The following is a 7,820-nucleotide window of genomic DNA, read 5'->3' on the forward strand; positions in this document are numbered from 1 at the left end:
GTAACAGGGAAGGGAGTGATTAATTCTCCAGGATAGGAGCGGAGGTCTCTGGGACCATCAACAGAGAAGAGCCGAGAGCGGGACCCTACCCAGAGAAACAGAGATGCCTGAGATGGAGACAGAGATGATGACATGGAGTGATGAAGCGATTGGGGACTTTGGACCCAGAGAGGGAAAGGGACTGTGGGCTGAAAACTGGGGGGAGGAGGGGGAAGTGTAGGAGGTGGGTTTCTAGGATATACCTTTGGTTGGTTGAGGATGCAGGGAGGGGATTGGAACCATGGCAGTGAGATGATATACGATAGAATGAATGTAAAACTAATGTTCTCCCATGTAAACTATCATATAATTCACAATAAAACATTAAAAAAAAACTATTGGGCTGAGAAATTCTTAAAACTTTTAAACCCCAAATGTCCCTTGAATTGTTCTTAAAACGAAATAATAGTTTAATCAGTTAAACAGGTCTGCCGTGAGCATTGTGTTCTCTTCGGGGTTATCTATATGAGACCAAAGTGACATCCCAGTGACAACGGCAACTCAAAAGACTGGATCACAATCTTCGGGGCGGTAAGGCAATGGAGGAAGGCCACTCAGAACGGCTGCACAGCTTAAATGGAATCAGGACCCCTGAGCTCTACATGGAGAATCATATAGGGTTTCCGGGAAGCGACTGGTGAGTTTGAACCACCAGCCTTTAGGTTCAAACCGACCTGATGGCCGAGTGCTTATCTTAAGACACCACGCACAATATACTGGGAGTTCTGGTGCGGCACCATAAGATAAGCATTGGCTTGCTAACCACAGTGTCGGCGGTTCAAACCTACCAGCTGCTCCTTGGAAACCCTATTTCCTGTTACATGTGGAAAATCCTCTGGAGTGAAGCACTTAAGGGAGGCGGACACAGAGATGATTTTTATGAAGTAGCAGAAATGAAACTTAGGAAAACTTATCTCCCCCCAAAATCACCTAATAGGTAAAAGAATGGATTCAAAACACAGCAAAAATATGCCAAGAAAAGAGATGTATATGAGGTTCTCATTTTTCAAATAACCAAAGATCAGTATTCCCCGTTGGCAAGAGTTTCAGAGGAAAGTTGGGAAATGTTTTTGGAGATGAGGGTACATCATTCTGATAATAAATAATGCCATTGCACTCACAATTTTTCTTTATAAAAGAATGATATTCAAATATAAATGCCACAGACTGAAAAAAATCAGTGACCGTAAATAACTCTTGTTTTTGAGTGTTGATTTTATGTTAAGTACCCTGGTGGTAAGATAGGGAATCACTCAGCTGCTGGAAAGATGGGCGGTTTGTGCCTGGAAAAGAGACAAAGTCATGAATAACTGCAGAAACTATTTAAACATAACAGAGAAGGATCATTACAGCCTGCATTCGAATGCAAAGTCTGTGGAGAAAAGGTAGCTAAAACATCACTTACATTTCCTTCAGTCCAGTATTTATTCCCCACATAGTACTGAAACAGCTTTGTTCTGCCATTAAATGAAGTAGCAATATTGCATACAATAAGCATTGGATTGGTAACTACAAGGTCAGGGGTTCAAGCCTGCCGCGGGAGAAAGATGAGGCTCCCTGTTCCCACAGAGATTTAAAAGCCTCAGAAAGCCTACATAAGGTTGCTATGAGTCGGAACCAACTCCACAGCTTGGTTAACAACAGCAACATTGCATTGAACTAGAAAAAAGGGAATATTTAAGAGTAAATTGTCAAGGCAAATTCTATTAAAAGACCCACTGCCATAGACTTGATTCTGACTTGTAGTGACCCTTTAGAATGTTTCCAAGGCTGTCGATATTTTTAGGAGCAGAAATCCTCATCTTTCTGCCATGGAGTAGCTGGTGGATTTGAACTGCCAATGTTGTGTCTAGCAGTCCAGTACTTATCCTGCAGAGCCAACAGGGCACTATAGTAGACACCAGAAACTTCTTAAGGCAGATAACCTTAGCAGTTTGGGTCACTCATTCAAGAGATATTACTTGACTCATAATTTTCATTTAAAAAAAATAATAACTTCATGAAATGTTGTTTTATGACAAGAAAGAGTTCTTTACTTTTTAATAAATATATTGTAAGAATGGAGGATCCTTTCCTTGGAACAATGAACAATCTAACATTTATCTAGAAAGGGTTTTTGCTGGCTGATTCTCTTTTTCCTCCCATGAGCTTTTCTTTATTTTTCCTTGTGAATATCAGTGACTGTAGCCGCAGATGTAAATTTCCATGTGTCTACACACTGGGATTTCCCTTTACTTACACGTGTTGTTATTGTTGGTTGCTGTCAAGTCAGCTCCAATTCATGGTAACCCAAGTAAAATGGAACTAAAGGTTGCCAGGTCCTGCTGCATCTCCACAATCCTGGCTGTGCTCGAATCAATGGTTGTATGTTTTGAGTACTTTCCAACATAGGGGTCTTGTCTTCTAGCATTATATGGACTAGTGTCGTGTTGTGATCTGTAAAGTTCTCACTGGGTCCATTTTGGAAGGAGATCACCAAGCCTGCTTCCTAGTCTCTCTCAGTAGGGAAGCTCCACCCACCTTGGATGACCATCCACCATGGATGAGCCTGCTGACATTTGAAATCCTGATACCATAGCTCCCAGCAACACAACAATGGGCAAACCAAGCCACTATAGTACAACACCGAAAGATGCTGTGGTTGTTGTGTGCCGTGGAGTTGCTCCCGACTCATTGCGACCCTCTACAGGGTTTCTGAGGCGTTAAGTCTTTACGGGAGCAGAAAGCCTCATTTTTCTTCCGCAGAACAGCTGGTAGATTCGAACTGCTGACCCTGAGGTTAGCAGCCCGATTCATAACCAATATGCTACCAGAGATCCTTACTAAAAGGTGGATCCTTTTTAAGATGAGAGTGAAGAGGGTAGAAAAGGTGCCATCAGTGAGAAGGTGGATGGAGCCTGGGTTGATCGCTTCTTGGCTGGTATCTATCCGTTTCCTGCAAATGCATTTCTCACAGGCTAGCTGTGTGTGCTTCACTGTGAAACAGGTGAGACTTTCTGACTTTGCACACGGTTCACCTTGGGCTTGTCAAGAAGGAGCATTGGCATTCCCACCTTGTGGAGAAAACTGGGAACCCACTGGCTCTTGCTGACTCTCAGGTAGACCATGTGCAGTATTTTAGGCATTGGGGAGACTGGTTTCAGGGCAGGGCTTGTTGCAGTGATATATTAAGGGCTCTACTTGGTCTTTAAAGCTCTGGTAGCGTAGTGGTTACGAATCGGGCTGCGAACCTTAAGGTCAGCGATTCGAAACTACCAGCCGCTCCGCGGGAGAAAGATGAGGCTATCTACTCCCGTAAAGATTTACACCCTCGGAAACCCTGTACAGGGTCGCTATGGGTCGGAACCAACTCGACAGCACTTAACAACAACAACAACAACTTGGTCTTTAAAGCTGTCCTTACAAATTTCACGGAGAAACTACACAGTTTCATCTCGGACAGTGAAAAACTCTAGACTTGTTTTGTTCTAAACTACCAACGTGAAACATTGTAGCCTTGTTAGCTGCCATTGACTAAGCTCCAATTCACGGAGTCCTTATGGACACAGAACCAAACCTGCTCAGTCCTGCACCATCTCCAGGATCACTGGCATGTTTGGGACCATTGTTGTGGTTAGTGTGTAAATTCATCTCACTGAGGATTCCCCTCATCTTCATGTCAAAGACTTCATTTTGCTTGGATCCAAAACCAACACTCATGGAAGCAGCAGTCAAATTTGCATCAGGCAAATCTGTTGCACAAGACCTTTTTAAAGTGCTGAAGAGCAAAGAAGTCAGTTTGAGGATTAAGATGCGCCTGACCCAAGCCATGGTATTTTCAAACGCCTCCTCATATGCCTGTGAAAGTTGGGCAATGAATTCGGAAGACCAGAGAAGACTTGATGCATTTAAGTTATGGTGTTGGAGGAGAATATTGAAAGTATCAGGAACCACCAGAAGAATAAACACATTTTTGTTGGGAGAAGTACAGCCAGAGTGCTTCTTAGAAAGCCAGGATGGCCAGACTTTATCTCTCATACTTTGGACATGTTATCAGGAGAAGGACATTATGTTTGGTAAAATGGAAGGTCAGCAAAAAAAAGGAAGACCCCCAACGAAATGGATTGGCACAGTGGCAACAGCAGTGGGTTCAAACGTAGCAACAATTCTGAGGATGACGCAGGACCAGGCAGTGTGTTATCCTGTTGTGTGTGGGTCGCTACCAGTCGGAACCAACTCAACAGCACTTAACAACACAACTACCAAACACAATGCCCTTTTCTAGATATTGGATCAGATCCTTGAGCCACATATTTTAGTTGTCACAGACTTCATGGAAATCTATGTAAATAAAATAGCACTGGACCTTGCTGTTCTCAGGGGTCCATGCTCCCAGGTTGTGAGCCCCTGAGAGCAGGAGCCCCATGTGTTGGCCATTGTGTTCTCTCATGCTTGGCGTAGGCATGGCAGGTCATCTGAACATTACAGTTCTCTCTTATTAGACTCCATCTAACAATTCTTCCTGTTATCCAGCCATTTCAGCAACATTTGTGAAATGGCTACAGTGTTCCACCTCCTGTGAACAGAAGGCAGTCTTTGGCTTCAGCAAGTTCAGAGGCTAATTATGGAAATTATGGTGGGGGCGGTGGTGTGTCATCAAGCTGGTTCCATCTCATAGCAACCCTGGATAGGGTTTCTCAGACTGTAAAACTGTATGGGAGCAGAAAGCCACATCTTTCTCCTTTGGAGCATCAGGTGGACTGACACTGCTGACTTTTGGATTAACAACCTAACCCAGAACCCACTATGCCACCCGAGCCCCTGAATCTGGAAGTGAGAATATATGTGTTGATGTTTCCTGTGTCCTGGGCCTCATTCTCTGCTCCCTTCTGCCCCTGGGAAACGTCAGCTACAAAAACAGCAATAATTACCATCTGTATGATGACAGGGATCCCTGGTGGCGCTGTGGTTAAGCACTTGGCAGCTAACCAAAGGTCAACTGTTTGAACCCACCAGCACTCCCCAGGAGAAAGATGAGGCAGTCTGTTTCCATATAGGTGACAGACTTGGAGACTCCATGGGGCAGCTCTAGTTTGTACTACAGGGCCAACATGAGTCAGAACCTACTCAACGGTAGTAGGTTTGGTCTGGTTTGGGGTTTGTGCCCGTAGTTCCCAAATAAACTGTTTCAAAAATAAAGTTCTGAGTCTCAGAGTCATCCATCAGCCACCATGTCATGAGGCCACTCGAGCACTTTATGATTCAGACTCAGAAGAGGAGAGTTGCAGCCTTGTCCATGAGGGAGGAGACAGCCAAGACAAAGCGACGTCAGCCTTGTCCAGGAGGGAGGAGACAGCCAAGACAAAGGAACATCAGGTAAGTGGCAAGGCACTTTGCGCGTCTGAACAACACTGTAAGGTAAATGCTCTTATTATCACCATCGTACAGAGGTGAGTGACAAAGGCACAGAGCAATGAAGTGGCTGTGACTCGATTCAAACCCAAGGACTGTAGTTCTGGAACACATTATCCCTGCCCCGCACCTGTTACCCAAGCAGCCAGCCCATCTAATGCTGAGCCTCTCAACCCCTTAAGAACCGGGTAGGCCATGTTCAGAAACAGGGACCCCGGCTTCTTGGAGTCATAGATGGGACAGCCACATTTTTTCCATCCTAGAATTATGTCTCTATTGACAAATGGAACCAAGATTATCTACTTAATTATTCCACTGAGTGCGATTTGTTTTGTTTTGTTTCTCTTCAAGGAATTCTAGCAATAAAGCTGCACATTCTCCCCAAAGATTCCCCCAGCAGTGGGCTTTCCAGTCTCCACAGCATTCAGCACAGTTGACAAGAAGGTTTCATTCTCTAGATTTGCTTCTTGAGACGGACTTGGCTGGTGGGGTAGAAATAATGATGTCATATCTAGTTATAGTCACCTTTGGTCTCCTGGTCACTGTCCCTTATCTGGTGTGTTGGTGTGGAAGGAACAGTCTTTACAAACCAGCTCTCCCACAAAGATGCTCTAATGATCAATGAAGAAAACATGCTTCCTGTTGTTGTGTAGACAGTTTGGCAACATCCCTCCATGGGGCTGGTCATTGTAATACCCAATGGATGCAAGATGGGCATTCCTGGAGGTGGTCACACTAAATCCTGAGGAACTAGAAATAATGACCTCATCTCTGGTTCTCTGTCCTGGACATCTTACCAGTTTTGACTCTAACAGTTCTTCAAACTATAAAGCTAATTGTTTGTATTGGGATGAATTTTTGCCAAGTTTTAGAAATTCAGATGAAACCATCAATTCAATCACCATGCCCACGAGTATCATTTACAATTTTTGTGAACTCAAAAACCAGTATAAAGGAAAATGAGTCACTAGCTCAAGGATTAAAGCGAATACAGATACGCATTGACTGATACCTTTCACAATTGCTTTGTTTAAAAAGAAAAGGAGTTGGGGAATCATTGGGCTCCCCCAGAGGCAAGATTCCACTGAATTTTTGAGAGGTAAAGATTTTTAACAAAGTTAATTACCATCTGAGAATGTCAGTCTGGCCACAAGGCTTTCTTCTTTTACATCACTCAGTTCCGGATAATTGAGAAGATAAAAGTTGTGCATCATCGGGGAGTAGAGGAGGGCACACCCCAAGTTCTCTTTATTGTGTAATGGTGTGTGTCCTTGACCCTGATCCTCCCCAGCTTTCCCTCCATGGCCCATTCCTACTATCACTCTCTGTACCTCACTGAACAGGAAAAGGTAAAAACATTCACTGCCTTCTCCTCCCAGGAGTCAAGCTAGAATGTTAACCAGGTTACTGAGCAAGACTAATCCTCTCCATCCAGGAGTCAAGCTAGAATGTTAATCAGGTTACTGAGTGGGACCAATCCTCTGGTTCCCCTCCTGTCTTCAAACAGGTTCACAACCTAACTCCTCCTCCATGATTCTGACCCCACGTAAGCCTGCACTGCCCTGCACATGTGGCTCAGAATCTGGAGAGGTTAGCTCCTCTGAGCTAGCCGGCTTAATAAAATCTGAAACTCTGCTTCACCTCTCTGAGTGGCCTCGGTTTTTTCAAGGACAGATCTGAGTTGCTGTAACACTGTCAGACCCAAAGCTGCTATGACACTCTCAAAACTAAAACTGCTGTAACATCACCTCTCTCTCTCTTTCCCACACGCACCTAACCCCAATGACTTCTACTCTAGACACAAGACGATGATCAGACTACAGTTTGTCCTTCAGAATTCCACATGGGACTGAGGACAGCCCAGTCTACCACGTCTCCCATCCAGGCCATCTGTCTTCTCTAGGCAAACCCTAACTCTCCCCACTCACCTGGCTCTCCTGTGTGCTTGTGCCTACCAAATAAAAAAAGGTAAGTCAGTGAAAAAGAGAAAGATGCTGTGAGAAATGTTGTCGATACCAGCAAACATTCAAGTAATCCAATCTGTACTCATTTTAGGGAGAGTGAGGTTTTCTTTATTTGATTTTGCAAAATTGGGCGCCCAACCCAGTAGACAAGGGCAGATGCGCCACATGGCTGCTGTCTTGAAAAAGCCTCTCCTCCCCTTCCCCTTTTACTGGGTACTATGCCCTTTGATTTCTTGACTGCTGCTTCTGCAAGCCTTGATAGTTGACCCAAGAAGAATGAAGTCCTTGACAGCTTCAAACACGTCTCCATTGATAAGAATGCTGTTTATTGGTCCAGTGGTGAGGATTTTTGTTTTCTTTACATTGAGTTGTAATCCAAACGGAAGGCTGTGCTCTTTGATCTTCATCAGTAAATATTTTAAGTCC

The sequence above is a fragment of the Chrysochloris asiatica genome, unplaced genomic scaffold (genome assembly GCF_000296735.1).
Source record: "Chrysochloris asiatica unplaced genomic scaffold, ChrAsi1.0 scaffold00102, whole genome shotgun sequence".
Classification (NCBI taxonomy): Eukaryota; Metazoa; Chordata; class Mammalia; order Afrosoricida; family Chrysochloridae; genus Chrysochloris; species Chrysochloris asiatica.